Genomic DNA, 18,613 nt, shown 5'->3' on the forward strand with positions numbered 1-18,613 from the left:
AGAATCTTGGATAAACCCACGAGGCTAATAGTGATACTCAACATGGAATTCTTCACCCCTACTACAGGGATATCATCTACAATTTTAGTCAAAGCACTAGGCCTATAAAATAGCTTGGTCAAGCAGATTTGATGAATGGTTTATCAAATGTTTTAAAACACTTGATTGTTTTCAAACGATTTTGCAAATGCATTTGCGGGCCCAAACTGCTTGACTGAAAGGTATACCATGAGTGGGCCCAGGGGTAGTGTATGTCCACCTCCTGTAGGACCCAACTAAATTGATGAGGTGAAGAGAAGGGACTTGCACATATTAGATGTGATTAGGGGTATGCCAATTTGACGGTTATCTTTAGGATTACGTCTCGACGGAGGCCACTGATCAAATGCGATTGTAGTTTTGACTATAGAGCAAAATTGCAGTGGAGTCGATCTTTGGGTTTTTGCAGGATCGACCGTTGGATCCCTGCAACGATCCCACTCAAAACTCAAATGACTCATTTATATCCATTGGATAAGGGTCCTGCATTTATTGGATTGCACGGACGAACTAGATTCATCGTATTTAATGCAAAGGGAAAGATATATGTAGTTCTACTTGTGTATATATTCGATAGGACACATTAATTAAGAGGTATTTGGGGAATTACATATATCTTAGGATACATTAGGAATACCAAATTAGTTAATTGTTAACTATGAGGTATTTAGGTATTTATAAAAGATAACAGACACATTTGAAATATCAATTTAGTTAATGGTTAACTAAAATGATATTTTGGGAATTATGGAAAATGAGAAGTTAGTGGAAAATGTAGTAAAAATAAAATAAGAAAAGAGAGAGAAAAGAGGAGTATAAAAAATGTAAGTGGAAGTTAATGGAGAGAAAAATAATGTAAGTGAAAGTTAATGGAGAAAAAATATGTAAGTGGAGAAATGAGTGGAAATAAAATAAAAGGAAGTTGAGACTTATTTATATAAAAAAATAACTCTATATATAGCCATGGGAAGAAGTCTCTCATAAGATAACTTAAGCCATCTTTTTTTTCCTTGAAAAAATTCTCCAAATCACTCTCTCTTTGCTTCTAGTTCATAAAACCACTAAAGCTCTATCTAGATCTAGAAAAATCCCAACCTATAGATCCGATCTATAATGGATTTAAACTTAGAACAAAAGTTGTTCTGTCCCTTTGTGTGAAAATCAAAGGATCTCATAGGATCAACTTGCGGTGTTCACGACGAAGGGTTCATTCGTGACGATTCGAGGAGTAGATCAAGCAGATGCTCCTCTTCACGGCTTCAACAACAAAGGTATATGGATTATTATCTATTTTAGCTTTCTATTTTTTCACCATCAGATCATCTAGACCCTAGGAATCTGGGGTTAAAGGCAAAAAGCGAATTAAATTTTTATTCTGTGCAGTTTCTAATTCAGCTGCACGTAGCATTTTTTGCCGGAGGATTACTATCCTTCCAACAAGTGGTATCAAGGGATAGAACAACTTTTGTTCTAAGTTTTAAGCCATTATAGATCAGATCTATAGGTTGGGATCTTTCTAAATCTAGATAGAGCTTTAGTGGTTGTATGAACTAAAAGCAAAAAGAGAGTGATTTGGAGAATTTTTAAGGAGAGAAGAGATGGCTTAAGTTCCCTTATGAGAGACTTCTTCCCATGGCTATATATAGAGTTATTTTTCTATATAAATTAGTCTCCACTTCCTTTTATTTTATTTCCACTCATTTCTCCACTTACATTATTTTTCTCTCCATTAACTTCCACTTACAATATTTTTCTCTCCATTAACTTACACTTACATTTTTTATTCTCCACTTATCTCTCTCTTTTCTTATTTTATTTCTACTACATTTTCCACTAACTTCTCATTTTCATAATTCCCAAAATATCATTTTAGTTAACCATTAACTAAATTGATATTCCAAATGTGTCCTTTATCTTTTATAAATACCTCTTAGTTAACAATTTACTAATTTGGTATTCCTAATGTGTCCTAAGGTATATGTAATTCCCCAAATACCCCTTAGTTAACAATTAACTAATTTTGTATTCTTAATGTGTCCTATGGAATATATACACCAATAGAAGTAAATATTTCCTTCCCTTAGCTTTAAATGCGATGAATCTAGTTCGTCCGTACAATCCAATAAATGCGGGACCCTTATCCAAATGATATAAATGGTCATTCGAGTTGTGAGTGGGATCGTTACAGGGATCCAACGGTCGATCCTGCAGAAACCCAAAGATGGGCCCCATTGTGATTTTGCCATGTAGTCAAAACTACAATCACATTGGATCAGTGGCCTCCATCGAGACGTAATCCTATAGGTAACCGTCAAATCGTCATACCCCTCATCACATATAATACATGCAAGTCCCTTCGCTTCACCTCATCTACCGAGTTGGGTCCTACGGGTGATGGACATACACTACCCCCTGGGCCCACTTATGGTATACCTTTCAGTCAAGCAGTTTAAGCCCGCAAATGCCTTTGCAAAATCGTTTGAAAATAATCAAATGTTAAAACAGTTGCTAAATCTTTTATCAAATCTGCTTGGCCAAACAATTTTATAGGCCTAGTGCTCTGACCAAAATTGTAGATGATATCCCCGTAGTACGAGCAGAGAATTCCTTGTCGAGTATCACTATTAGCCTCGTGGATTTGTCCAAGATTCTAGTACTACCCTCTGATGATCTCTAGAAGGACAATGGTCAGATAGAATAAGAATCAAGATCGGGCCCACAGACTAATATGACCTCTCTGGTCAAAGGACATGTAAAGGGTCACGTCTAGTAGAATAGCCTTACTAACTCATGTCTATAGGCTATTCTAGTTTGATCCTATTCAGTGTGCAATCACATTGTCTCACCCACTCTTCTTGCTTAGGGTCCACTACCTAAATGACTAAGATGAGCCACTCCACTCCACGTGCATGTGAACAAGACTGGTGCTGGTTGTGTGCAGGAGGAGATGTCCAATCTCAACCCCTACCAGGAAGTTGTAAGGTCTACAAAGAACCTGAATACCATATCTCCCTGCTCCTTAGGATCTGTGAATCCTTGAGCATGGTATTCCGACTTTGCTACCTAAGGACGAATATGTGTCGAATAAGCAGTACATTACACATATTCAATTATATATTACCCAATAGATGTCATTAAATTAAACATTTATTAATTTTAATACAATAAGATATATGAAATATACTAGCTTATACTATTTACATTTACTATTGTTAGATACTATTTAAAGTACTATTTATAAAACACTATTTTAAATTACTATTCATTTTTACTCTTTAAAAGTACTATTCATGTGTACTATTTATAGTAGGACCCACCAAATGCTATTAACGGGACCCACCACCGACAGGACCCACTACCGACTGGACCCATTCCTTGTGGGGCGAAATAGCGGGGGCCGCCATTATCACTTATCATTTTCTACTAAGTTCCCTCATTCTCCACTTAGAATAAAAATAATAAATGGTGGAAAACCCACCATCTCCATTTAAATAAAAATAGTAAGTGGTTGGAAAACCACCATCCCCACTTAAATTAATAAATGGTGGGAAATGCACCTTCCCCACTTAAATAAAAATAATAAATGATGGAAAAACCATCATCCCCACTTAAATAAAAATAATAAGTGGTGGGAAAACCACCATCCCCACTTAAATAAAAAAAATGGTGGGAAAACCACCTTCCCCACTTTAATAAAATAAGAAATGGTGGGAAAAACCACCACCTCCAGTTAAATAAAAAATGGTGGGGAAACCATCTCCCATTAATTCTTTCCCTATATAAAGAGAAGGGAAGAGAAGGAGAGGGAAGGAGAAAATGATGTACTAAGAGAAAAAGAGAGAAAGGAGAAGAAAGTAAACGGGAGGAAAGTAGGAGAGCGGAAGAGAGAAAAAGAGAGGAAAAGAGAGAGAGAGAGAGAGAGAGAGAGAGAGAGAGATAGAGAGAGAGAGAGGGAAAAGAAGGAAAAAGGCTAGGAGAATCACTTCTCCATTATCGTTGTCATCTTCAAGTTCAAGCATTTCAAATTCCCACTTCTCAGGTTCGATAAGGCAGGTGATAGCTAGACTCGACTGGTATCTTTTCTCAATGAAAGTGATGGTGATGTGATTATATGTTGTTTTATTCAAATATTTCTTATCTGTTTTATTGTTTGATTTTGGTAAAATAGGTTTGATTCAAAAAGATGAAATATTTTTATATTCTTGAAAATGAGATGAAAGTTTAGATTTCATTGGTATGAAAATGAGAAATGAAAGAAATGGAAGAGGTAAATGTGCGATAGTCTCCCTCGTGTGACGTGTTTGTACCTCTGAGCCGTCAACTTATCCAAAAGCGGAAGAGGGCCAAGTCCAAAGCGGATAATACATGGGTGAGGCGGATCATTACAGGAAACTTCGGAAATAGAAACAGTTGAAAACTATTGGGCTTCAAATGGTTTATTTTTCTATTTGGTTAAATTGTTTCTATAAAAAACCTATTAGTATTAGTTTTAAATTCACATTATGTTCTATACAAAATATTGCATATTCTTATAGAACTGTCTCTTATTATTGATTTTAGCTACTTGTCGAAGCTTCTATATACCTGCTCTCCTAACCCTGTTTTTCCCACCAGGATTTGAAAATTTGGATGCGGGAGCATTTGTCAATGAGGAACCTTAGTTATGACAAGTGTTAAAGCAACTTGAGGAAATATGAAAATGACGAACCTAGTAAATCTCCTCATTTGAAAAAATTTTAAATATGTTGTATATCAGACTCTGGATTTGGGTAAAAAAAGGATGTACTTTAATTTTCAACTACAAATTTCAGAATAAATACATTTTATTGTCTGTAGCGACTCCGTGAAATAAAAATCCAGGTCGTTACAGTTGGTATCCTCCTCTAGTACGATGTGCAAGCAAAGACGTTGGGCCCTTTGAGAGGGGTGGATTATAATAGTCCCACATCGGAAGCGGAGAGAGAAAGTTCATGGGTTATATGTGTAGACCCCCATAAAAAAGAGAATTTAAGGAAGTTGAATTTCGATGACTAAATTCCTTTTAAGGGGAGGTAGAATGTAATACCCGGCCCCACCAAAGGTAACAAATAGAGTAAAGAGTAAAGGGTTATGCAAAAACACTATTTAAAAATACTATTCAAATCTACTATTTAGAGATACTATTTACTATTTACATTTACTATTGTTAGATACTATTTAAAGTACAATTTACAAAATACTTTTTAAAATTACTATTCATTTTTACTATTTAAAAGTACTATTCATATGTACTATTTATAGAAGGACCCACCAAGTACTATTAACGGGACCCACCACCGACGGGGCCCATCAGACGGACCCACTACAGACCGGACCCATTACTTACGGGGCACACTAGCGGGGGCAGCCACTATCACTTATCATTTTCCACTAAATTCCATCATTCTCCACTTAGAATAAAAATAATAAATGGTGGACAAATCACCACGCCCCCCCCCCCCCCCTTAAATAAAAATAATAAGTGGTGGGAAAACCACCTTCTCCATTTAAATTAAAATAAATAATAATGGAAAACCCACTTTCTCCACTTAAATTAAAATAAATATTAATGAGAAATCCACTTTCTCCACTTAAATGCTATATAAAGAGAGGGGAAGAGAGGGAGACAGAAGGAGAAAGAAAAGAAAATAGAAAAGAGAAGAAAATAGAGGAGGAGAGAAGAAAAGATAAGAAAGAGTTAGAGTTTGCCTTAAATTCGATCATTCTTTTCCAAGGTTCAAGTATTTGGACTCGTAGAGACTTCTTATCAATTATTCCCCATTCACAAATCATCAAGGTAGGTGATGGCTAGAGTCGACTTATATCTTTTCTCAATAGTAGTGATAGGGATATGATTATATTATGATTATATGTTGTTTTATTCAAATATTTCTTATCTGTTTTATTGTTTGCTTTTGGTAAAATAGATTTGATTAAAAAAATGAAATGTTATTATATTCTTGAAAATGAAAAGAAAGTTTGGATTTTATTTAAACGAAAATGAGAAAGGAAAGAAATTGAAGAAATGAATGTGCGACAGTCTATCTCTCAGTGACGTGTTTGTACCAGGAGCCGTCGACTTACCCAAAAGCGGAAGCGGGCCATGTCCAAAGAGGACAATACGTGGAAGCGGCTGATCGTTACAGGAAACTTAGGAAATAGAAACAGTTGGAAACTATTGGGTTTCAAATAGTTTGGTTTTCAATATCTGGTTCGATTGTTCTATACAAATCCTATTAGTGTTAGTTTTGAATTCACATTTTATGTTCTATACAAAATATTGCATATTTTATAGAACTCTCTCTTATTAATGATTTCAGATATTTGTCAAAGCTTCTATATACCTGCTTTCCTAACCCATATTTCTCTCAGGCTTAGAGAATTTTAAGGAAGGAGCTTTTACAAATGAGGACACTTAGTAATGGGATGGGAATGAAATCAAATCCGTGGTGGAGATGACGAGTTTGTATTTATGTAATGTAAATCAGACTTAGGATTTTAATTTACCTTAATCTTCCGCTGTAAATTTTCAGAAAATATGATGTACTTTAACCTTCCGCTGAGAAATTTTAAGAATAAATATGTTTTGTTGCCCGTAACAATCCGTGAATAAAAATCCGGGTCGTTACAGAATCCTAAGTCTGATTTACATTACATAAATGCAAACTCGTCATCTTGACCACCGATTTGATTTCATTCCTATCCCATGACTAAGTCTCCTCATTTGTAAAAGCTCCTTCCTTAGAATTCTCTAAACCTTGGAGTAATATGGGTTTGGAGAAGAGGTATATAGAAGCTTCGAAAAGTATCAGAAATCAATAATAAGAGATAGTTCTATAAGAATATGCAATAATTTGTCTAGAACATAACATGAGTCAAAACAAATACTAATAGTATTTTTGGTAAAATGTTTTGAACTAGTAAACGAAAACCAATATTGTCTGAAGTCCACTAGTTTAGAAAAGTGTAAAGTGAAATGAATGAACATCATATATGCAGTCATTTTTTCCCATGTGATCATACATCAATCTCCTTTTTTCCTCATTCTACGGTGGCCTTTGGCCTAACGGTGGCGATCTCACCTAGCAGTGGCTTGCTAGCCTGGCCGTCAATCATTGACATCAATCTTTGTGCATATGAAATCCAACATTTCATTTTCCAGAATGAAATACATTTCATTATTTTTTAAACAAATATGATTTGATATTTTCCAAATGTAAACAATGAATATTTGAAGTAAAACAGATAAGAAACATTTGACTAAAACAACATATAATCATATCCCCATCACTTTCATTGAGAAAAGATACAAGTCGAGTCTAGCTATCACCTGCCTTATCAAACATGAGAAGTGGGAATTTGAAGATGCTTGAACTTGAATGAAGATGACAATGATCAGGGAGAAGTGATTCTTCTAGCTTTTTTCCTTCTTCTCTCGCTCTTTCCTATCTTCTTTCCTCCCTCTCTCTCTCTCTCCCTCTCCTTCTTCTTCTCTCTCTCTCTCTCTCTCTCTCTCTCTCTCTCTCTCCCCCCATTCCTTTCCTTCCTTTCTCTCTTTTTCTCTTATTTCTTCATTTTCTCCTTTCCTCTCCCTCTCTTCCCTTCTCTTTATATACGGAAAGAATTAGTGGGAGATGGTTTCCCCACCATTTTTTATTTAAGTGGAGGTGGTGGTTTTTCCCACCATTTCTTATTTTATTTAAGTGGGGAAGGCAATTTTCCCACCATTTTTTATTTATTTAAGTGGGGATGGTGGTTTTCTCACCACTTAATATTTTTATTTAAGTGGAGATGATGGTTTTCCCACCATTTATTATTTTAGTTAAGAGGGGAAGGCGGATTTCCCACTATTTATTATTTTTATTTAAGTGGGGTTGGTGGTTTTCCCACCACTTATTATTTTTATTTAAGTGGGGATGTTGGTTTTTCCACCATTTATTATTTTTATTCTAAGTGGCGAATGATGGAACTTAGTGGAAAATGATAAGTGATAATGGCGGCCCTCACTATTGAGCCCCGCAAGTAATGGGTCCGGTTGGTAGTGGGGGTCCCGTTTGGTGGGCCCCGTCGGTGGTGGGTCCCGTTAACAATACTTGGTGGGTCTTACTATAAATAGTGCACATGAATAGTACTTTTAATTAGTAAAAATGAGTAAAGTATGACAGGAACAAATCGCTCGTCACAGTTGTAACACAACCCTTTAGAACGTCTCTCCTTCAACTCGCCCATTGTAAGCCTTCGAGGACCCTTCAGATTTGATGTTGGGTGCCCATGCTCAATCATTGTACCCTTTTGAAATATCTAGCTATGCTGGATTTTCTATTCCATCATTTGCACCAACCCAATATCATCATTCAATGACTTCGGATGGAAGACTTGAACTTCTCCCACCAACTCATCCTTGAGAACTCCCACAAAAGCCCTAATTAGTGCCTTCTCAGTCCATCCTTCCGCCATATTTGACAATTTTTTGAACTCCTTATGATATTCTCTAACCATACTTGTCTGCCACAGCTTACTAAGGGCTAAGTCAAAATCTTCAAAGTCAGTAGGCCCAAATCGAACACATAAGGCTATCTTCAAGTCATTCCACTCCATATTTTGTGAGCTTTCTCGTACCATTGGAACCATTGTAGCGCTTCACTCTCCGGATGAAACAATGAAAGAAGTACCTTCATATCTTCTGCAGTTTGATGGAAGCGAAAGAGTTGTTCTGCGCGATATACCCATCCGGTAGGATCTTCTAGACCATCAAAGCAACGAAACTCAAGTCTGGTGAACCTCGTTTGGACAGATCCACCTGTTGTTCCAAACCTTGATGCCTCATTTCCTCCTAATTCCATGTTGGAAGAGGTACTCTTACCATGAAAAATCTCATCCTCAACGGATTTCTAGTTTTGACCTTCCATAAACTTGGAAAACATCTCTGCCAGGTTGTTAACGGTCTCTTCCAACTTCTCCACTCTCTTCCATTGCTGAATTGTTCTTGAGTTGACTCATTTTCTTCATGCCAAAATCAACCAGCTCTGATACCAAAATGATAGGTACCTAGAAATAGACAAGAAGAAGATGAAATAATGGTTCGTTTGGGAAACCAGTCCCTCGAACAAGAGCACGAAATTAGGTTGAAATCTTCTCTGCCTTTTTTTATTAAGAGATGAGAGCATATAAGGATCTACAATATTCTCAAGTTTCACCACAACCAGGACTCTACAACTAGTCAAAATAAAGGATAAATAAAAGAAAACTAAAAGAAAAATAGCTAAAACTAACAAGCCAACGTAAGCGTTGGTTATTGACATCCCTAATGTTAGCCCAAGGGTTCAACAAGTACTCCCATTGAAATGTTTTGATGATTAACAAACTCAATTTGTTATAAAATAAAGGTTTTATACACTAATGATTTCCATTGGCAAAGTTATGGTGTTCATAGCGTAGCATCCTCAAGAGTGCATGACAAACGGCGAATCATTCAAGCTCAAAGTGATATCAAAGGCATGAAGAAGGCATCACCATCTCAAAGGTATTCAAAGACAAGGTTGAACTCTAGCCTAACAAGAATGACAATCAACTCAAAAGTTCAAGCTTGGCTCAAGCATCAATGGAGTTGAGTAAAGATATGTTAAAGCCCCTACAAGGTGCCAACAAGATTGAAGACCAAGTAGAATTAAGATGTAAATGGTCCTTCATGTATAATCTAGGTCTATGGCACAAAGGAGAGTTAAAATCAACCTAGATAGAATTTAATTGGTTAGTGAATGTTCATGGTGGTATCCCAACATAATTTGGACCCACATAACATTCCATGTATCTTGTTTAGATTGAGTTCCAAAAGCCCAAATAAAATTAGCAATAAAAATAGCAAATTCTGCTGATTATAGGCTTCTCGGAACTTCGAGGGTATTCTCGGAGCTCCGAGCTCAGAACTCTGAGAAAATTCTCGGAGCTCCGAGAATTGTTCCAGGTTCAAAAAAATAAGGACTCGGAGCTCCGAGCCCGGAGTCCGAGAAGACCGTTGGGAAGCTTAAAAATTGTGTATTTTTCTCCCCTCTATATATATGAACCTTGGGACTCTTGGAACATGATCAAAGGAGTTCAAAAAATATTCTAAGAGCACTAAAAGGCTTGATTCTCTTTCTCCTCAAGATTTTCACTCTCTATCTCTCTCTTGTGCCTTTACCTTAGATTATTCTTCAGAGACTTTTGGGTTTTCATTTGTTGATCATTTTCTTATGAGAGTGAGTGAGCTTTACTTGTAATTAGCCTATCTAGAGGCAAGCAAGCTAAAATCTTTCATCTTCATTGTATTTGGCACAAAGGGCACCGTAGTAGACCTTTGGAGCTTGAAGCTCGATTTGTACAAGGCGGAAGGAACGCCGTATTTAAGTTCCTTGGAGAAGATAGTGGAATCCTCAAGGAGAGTAACTTGAGAAGAGTGGAGAAGGTCTTGAGCTAAGACCGAGCCACTACAAAAATCCTTGTGTCAAAGCTTCTTTGTCTCTTCACCTCTTCTCTTGTGGTAAGCTTTTTACTATTGCTTTAAATACTATTTTTTATTTCCTATTCAATCTAAAACTAGTGCAATCTAAGTTTTCAAACTCCTTAAAATTTGAAAAGAAACCCAATTCACCCACTCTTGGGTTGCTAAGTGGAATTTCACTTGGTATCAGAGCATAGGCTCTTACATAGGATTTCTCTTTGAAAACCTACAAGGGAAAGATCCAAATGGCAACATTTTCTCATAGCAATGAGGGGCAATCCACTACTAGACCTCCCTTCTTCAATGACTCAAATTATCCATATTGGAAAGCTAGAATGAAAGTGTTTTTGAAATCTTTAGATTTTGATGTTTAGAGAAGTATCCAAAATGGATATAAAGAACCTAGTGTTGATATGGAACTATGGGATGAAAATGAAAGAAAAGAGTTCGCTATCAATGCAAAAGCAATGAATGCCTTGATTTGTGCCTTATCTCTCGAGGAGTTCAATCGAGTTTCTATTCTTGAAACCGCTAAGGAGATTTGGGATATGTTAGAGATAGCTCATGAAGGGACAAATTAAGTGAAAGAGTCCAAGATGAATCTTCTCTTTAGAGAGTATGAACTATTCATGATGGACCCTAATGAAACCATTGCCGAAATGCGTACTAGGTTCACAAACATAACAAATGGGTTGAGATCATTAGGTAAACAATTATCCAGCAAGGACTTAGTTACCAAAATACTTAGGTCATTACCTAAAGATTGTGATCCCAAGGTCACCGCCATTGAAGAAGCAAAAGACGTATCAAAAATGGGCTTAGAAGACTTAATAGGTTCCTTAATAACTTTTAAAATTGTTTTAAAGGGAAGAGAAACCTTAAACAAACAAAAGGAAGATACAAAAAGGAAAGGAATAACTTTTAAAGCAAGAATTGAGAGTGAAGAGGAAGAGAGTGAAGAAGACACACAAGATGATCTTGCTCTCTTCACCAAGAGATTCAAGAAATTTCTCAAATTCAAGAGAGGAGGCAACTCTAGCCAAGGAAGAAATAGGCCTTCAAGCAAAGAGGAGATGAGATGCTATAAGTGCAACAAGGTTGGTCATATAAGGCCAAATTGCCTACTCATCAACAACAATGACAAGGATAAGAAGAATAGAAGAAATGGCAAAAAGGCTCTGTGTGCGGCGGCTTGGGATGAAGAGAGTGCTTCATCCGGAAATGAATCCAACGGAAAAGATGAAGATGACATTTGCTTCATGGGACTCGCCGATGTGACACAAGATATCTCTGTATCCGAGGTAAATGATGTTGATGATATGTCTCATGAATTCTCTAATGATGAACTAATATTCGCTTGTGAAAAATTTCATGAAAATTTGGATTTACAACTTGCCAAAAACAAAACAATAAAAAAGTCCTTACAAGATATAACTAGAGATTTTGGGTTCTTGAAAAAGGAATTCGATTTGCAAACCAATACAAGTGAAAAATTGATTTTGGAAAACGAAGCTTTGAATGGAGAAGTAGACAAATTAATCTTTGAAAACAAAAGCTAGAAAGAGGAAAATGAGAAACTTGTTTTGAAATGCAAAGAACTTGATTTAACGTTTAGAAAATTCTCATGTGGCAAAAACAAACTAGATGAAATTCTTGAAATAAGCTTGTCTCTCTAGAAAAAAATGGTCTTGGTTACCAACCCCTTTCTAAAGGAGAAGCCTCATTCAAAAATAAGTTTATAATGAATTCCTCCCACATCCATGCTAACACTAGCGCTTTTATTCCTACTTGTCACTATTGTGGTAGAATAGGACACTTAAGGTTTGCATGCAATGTTAAGAAATCAAAAGCATCTAAATTTATGTGGGTTAAAAAGACGAGCTTTATGATGTTGCTAACCTTGAAGGACCCAAGAAAAAGTGGGTACCTAAAACTTCAACATGAGCTTTGACTCTTGTAGGTGTGCTTGAAAGGAAAACCCTCAAAGGACAAGTGGTTCTTGGATAGCGGTTGCTCAAGGCACATGACGGGAGACGTAACAAAGTTCGCCTTTGTCACCATGAGTCATCAAGGAAATGTCACCTTTGGGGATGATACAAGAAGCAAAATCATAAGTAAAAGTATCATTAAAATTAAGGACATTAAAGTTGAACATGTTTTGTTTGTTGACGGTCTTTCATTTAATTTGATAAGCATTAGTCAACTATGTGATCTTGGTCACAAAGTTCTTTTCGAAAAAGATAGATGTAAGATTTTGAAAGCTAAAAATAATGAAGTTGAATTTGTTGCATATAGAGATGGCAATATGTATTCATTAGCATTAGAAGACCTTGAAAATCAAAACATCCAATGTCTCTCCGCCATGGATGATAACCCTTGGTTATGGCATAGGAGACTTGGTCATGCTCATATGGATTTGATTTCAAGATTATCTTCTAAGAATCTTGTGAGAGAGTTACCTAAACTCAAATACATTAGAGATAAAGTTTGTAGTGCTTGCATTCATGAAAAACATGTTAAAGACTCTTTTAGACCCATAAGTATATTATCTACCTCTTGTCCACTACAATTCATTCACATGGACCTATTTGGTCCCATGAAGACTCGTAGTAGAGGAGGCAGTAGATATGTATATGTGATTGTTGATGACTACTCTAGGTTCACTTGGGTGTTGTTTTTAACTAGTAAAGATGAAACCTTCAAGAAATTTGTCAACTTGTGCAAGCGAATTCAAAATGAACGAGGAATTTTCATAAATGAAATTAGAAGTGATCATGGAACCGAGTTTGAGAACATTGAGTTTAATACCTTTTGTAATGAAAATTGAATCAAGCACAATTTCTCGGCTCTAAGAACTCCCCAACAAAATGGGATAGTTGAAAGGAAAAATAGATCACTTATTGAAATGGCTAGAACCATGTTAAATGAGCACAATGTTCCAAGAAACTTTTGGGCGGAAGCCGTTCATACGGCTTGCTATCTTTTAAATAGAGTGCTCATTAAACCTCACCTTAACAAAACACCTTATGAACTATGGAGTGGAAGACCCCCCAAAGTTAGCTATTTCAAAGTTTTCGGTTGTAAATATTTTATATTAAACATGAAAGACACCTTGCAGAAGTTTGATTCAAAATCCGATGAAGGTATCTTCTTAGGCTATTCAACCCATAGTAAAGCTTATAGAGTCTATTACAAAAGAACTCAAATTGTGGAAGAATCCGTACATGTCAAATTTGATGAGTCATTTGAACCTCCTAAAGTCATTAATGAAGATGATGACGGTGTCAATCTTCTAGAGCCTCATAGCCAAGTAGAGTCCATTGTTCAACCCTTAGAAAATCTTGATTTAGAATGTCAACCTATAGTAGAACTTGAAGTAGAAGGACTTCCCAAACATAGTAGAATCATGTCTAGTCACCCTTCTACTCAAATCATAGGTGAAACCTCACAAGGAGTTAAGACAAGATCTCACTATAAGAATGTTTGTGCCAACATGGCATTTATCTCCCAAATAGAACCCAAGTCCATAAAAGAAGCTGAAAATGATGAATTTTGGATGATTGCTATGAATGAGGAACTAAAACAATTTGAGAGAAATCAAGTATGGAGGTTAGTTCCTAGGCCTAGTGATCACCTGGTTATTGGGACTAAATGGGTGTTTAGAAACAAACTCGATGAGCATAGAGATATTCAAAGGAATAAAGCTAGATTGGTAGCCCAAGGTTACAACCAAGAGGTAGGTATCGATTATGATGAGACATTTGCTCCGATTGCTAGATTGGAAGCCATAAGGATGCTACTTGCATTTGCATCCCATAAAAACTTTAAGTTGTATCAAATGGATGTGAAGAGTGCATTCCTAAATGGGTATATTATGGAGGAAGTTTATGTTGAACAACCTCCCAGTTTTGAGGATTTCAAATACCCTAATCACGTATATAGGTTGGACAAAGCCTTGTATGGTCTAAAGCAAGCTCCTAGAGCTTGGTATGAGAGGCTTAGCTCCTTCCTAGTAGAGAGTGGCTTTCAAATGGGCACGGTTGACAAAACCTTGTTCATTAAAAGAAAAGAAAAAGATATGCTTATTGTTCAAGTCTATGTAGATGATACAATATTTGGTGCTACCAATAATAAGATGTGTGAAGAATTCGCACAATCCATGCAAAAAGAGTTTGAGATGAGTATGATGGGAGATCTTACCTATTTCCTAGGACTTCAAATCAAACAATGTAAAAATAGAATTTTCATCAACCAAGAGAAGTATACTAGGGAACTCCTTAAGAAATTTAGCATGGATAGCTCACAAATCAAGCCAACTCCTATGAGTACTTCCACCAAATTAGAAAAGGATGAAAGTGGCAAACCGGTTGATGAGAAAAAGTTTAGAGGAATGATAGGTAGTCTATTATATTTGACCGCTAGTCGGCCGGATATAATGTTTAGCGTGTGTATTTGTGCTAGGTTTCAATCGGGTCCTAAGGAGTCTCATTTGAGTGCCGTTAAGAGGATATTCAAATATCTCAAAGAATCTCATTCTTTAGGTTTATGGTATAAACGATCGAATGAATTCAACCTAGTAGGATTTTCGGATGCCGACTTTGCCGGTTGTAGAATTGATAGAAAAAGCACAAGTGGCACTTGTCAATTTCTAGGAAGGTCTCTAGTGTCTTGGTTTAGCAAAAAACAAAACTCGGTAGACTTGTCTACTACTGAAGCAGAATACATTGCGGCCGACACTTGTTGTGCACAAATCCTATGGATGAAGAACACTCTCATGGGCTATAATCTTGCATTTAGTAATGTTCCAATCCATTGTGATAATACAAGTGCCATCAACTTGACAAAAAATCCAATTCAACATTATAGAACTAAACACATAGAGGTAAGGCATCATTTCTTAAGAGATCATTCCCAAAAAGGGGATATTGAAATTAAGTACATCCACACCAATGAACAATTGGCGGATATCTTCACAAAACCCCTTAATGATGATCGATTTTGTGACCTTAGGAGTGGACTCAACATTTGGAGTTTAGATCAAGTCAAAGAGTTTGCACATGAAGCATGAATAGAAGACACAATTCTCCTTGTATATATCTATATATATATATATATATATCTCTTGTTCTGATTGTGACTACATGGTTTTAGATGATCCAACCCTAACTCTAAAACTCACTCAATTGGTACCCATAGCCCACTTCATTTCAAGGGGCAGTCGGTACCATCACCCTTAATTAAGATACCTAAAACTTTGGCCATGTGCCATCATCTAAACCTTCGATAAGTCATATGTGTAATTCATGCATTGGATCAATGGTTTGTACTTGCTATGTCCTTACATTAAAAAAAAATAATTTCTCGGAACTCCGAGAATAGGGGCAGGGGAACCTGGAAAGGTTCTCGGAACTCCGAGACAATATCTCAGAACTCCGAGATTTAGTCCAGGTGGTCCTCGGAGCTCCGAGATTTGGGCCAGTAGAAAATAAAAAAAAATCGTGAGTTCTCGGAACTCCGAGCGTTTTTCTCGGAGCTCCGAGAATCGGGCCAGGAGCGTTATATCCCTGGACCCGGTTCAGTTTTTCTCATTTTTTCTTCTCTTCTTTCCCTCTTCCTTCCATTTCTCTTCAAACCCTAACTCCATTTTCCTTTTTTTTCTTCATTTTCCCCCTACATCTTCCTCCAAAACCCTCTTCTCCCTTCCAAATCCCTCTCTTCTTCCTAACGTCATAGTTTTTTTTCCATCCAAACCCTAGGATTTTACCTCTTTTTCTCATTTTTTTCTTTCTTCCCTTCTCTATATCTCGTATTTTCCTCCATTTTAGGGCTATTTCTCTATTTTTTAACACATTATCTTTCTCTCCACCCACATTTCCTCTCACCATGCCTCCTAAAACAAAAAATCTCAATGTTGGAGGCTCATCCCAAGTTGCGGACCCCGAATACGTTCCTGAAGACGTTCCCGAGGAAGAAGGGCCTTCATGGAAGAAGGCGAAGGCCAAGGCTGTGGCGGCCGAGGTTGTGTCCAACTCCTATTTCACTGGGGATAAGGCCAAGAAACTCTGGGCCGACATCGGCACTAGGGGCATCCTCACCGGTACGTACATTGATCCCCATGTCCTTCAAAAATTTGATTTAAAGGCCAAATTTGATGCCCTTCATTGGACACCCATCCTTCACCTCAACGAACCCGTTTACCCTCGATTGGTGCGTCTCTTCTATGCTAATCTCACAATTTTCCCTTCCTTCTTCAAAATCGAATCTAAGATTAAGAAAACTGTCATCAAACTTAACTATCATACTTTTGCCACACTTCTTGGGATTAGCCATGAGGGCCTCTTACACTATTTTTGGCTGGAAGATGGGACACATTCACTTGATGATCTTGATCATGACACTGTCTATGGTCGGATAACACGGCGCTACCACCCTAATATGCCCGTACAATCTGCCGACTTCATTCCGGTTGCGCGCATGCTCCATAACTTCATGTACCACATCTTCATACCTCGTGCTGGGATGCGCGAAGCCCTAAGACCCTTAGAGGCCTACATTATCTACAGCATCCTAGAGGGCCGCTAGCTTTGTCTGCCTTATATCATGTTTCGCTACATGTTTCAGACCCCTGGCCGCTACCGCTCTTCCTTGCCATATGGCATGATTCTCACCCGTGTCTTCTACCACTTTGGCATCATTTTGGATGGAGAGATGACCATAACTCCGACTGCCCCGTTTGATGATCAGACATTTAACCGCATGGCTCTTAATCAAGCAGCGATTGACATTGATTCTGAGGATGGAGGCGGCTACGAAGCCGAGGACCAGGCTGCACCGGCAACCCAGCCGTCACAGGATACATCTCAGTTCTGCACTCGCTAGGATTTGGCTCACATGCGGGAGGCTATTGAGCGACCCATGGCCTCACAGTTTGAGCGGCTGTCTACCCATGTCGACTCTGAGATTTCTACTCCCTTCCAGACCATGACTACCCAAGTTGATGACCAGTGGGCCGCCTATTATCGCTACATCTCCAGTGGCCAGTGGGGCCAGGCGCCGGGCAGTTCTTCTCATCAGCCACCGCCTCCTCCGGAGCAGTAGATGGCTCTTGTTCTCTGATGATGGATCCTGTCTTGCTCATATTTCTCTTTATATTAGGCTTATCTATATGTTTCTATTTGCCTCGGTCGTCTTTGGACTATAAGTTGGTTGTATGGATCCTATTTAACTAGATGCTTCTATAGTCAGCTGGATCTTTTTGGGCTGTATTTGGTTTATCTAATTCTGTCACTGTTATGATGTGTCGTGGATGCTATGTCCTTTGACTAGTTGTATGCACTTTTATGTATGCCATTTCACATCATCTATACATATATATATCTTTGGTTTACTGTGCGGTGTGCTTCTCTGTTCTATTTTTTCTGCTCGCATACCTTGTCTTATGCCTGCTTTCTCTATTGCATTGCAATTCACTTGTCTCATTGGCTCACACCTACCCTCTTTCCTTTTGTTCCACCTTTTTGGTGATGACAAAAGGGGGAGAATATTTGAGCTCCCAAGTCATAATAATATGCATATATTAAGGGGGAGCAAAGCTCTATGCTTATAATTTTGCATTCAAATTTCCATCATTAAAAGTAATGCCTTAAATGTTAGGGGGAGCACAAATTGTTTTATTCATCCCTAAAGGGGGAGCTCCTACCCTAAAACAAATTATGTTTGTCATCATAAAAAAGGGGGAGATTGTTAGCCCAAGGGTTCAACAAGTACTCCCATTGAAATATTTTGATGATTAACAAACTCAATTTGTTAAAAAATAAAGGTTTTATACACTAATGATTTCTATTGGCAAAGTTATGGTGTTCATAGCGTAGCATCCTCAAGAGTGCATGACAAACGACAAATCATTCAAGCTCAAAGTGATATCAAAGGCATGAAGAAGGCATCACCATCTCAAAGGTATTCAAAGACAAGGTTGAACTCTAGCCTAACAAGAATGACAATCAACTCAAAAGTTCAAGCTTGGCTCAAGTATCAATGGAGTTGAGTAAAGACATGTTAAAGCCTCTACAAGGTGCC

The sequence above is a fragment of the Tasmannia lanceolata genome, unplaced genomic scaffold (genome assembly GCF_043159265.1).
Source record: "Tasmannia lanceolata isolate RefF3 unplaced genomic scaffold, GAP_Taslan_0.1 ptg000021l, whole genome shotgun sequence".
In the NCBI taxonomy this organism is placed as follows: domain Eukaryota; kingdom Viridiplantae; phylum Streptophyta; class Magnoliopsida; order Canellales; family Winteraceae; genus Tasmannia; species Tasmannia lanceolata.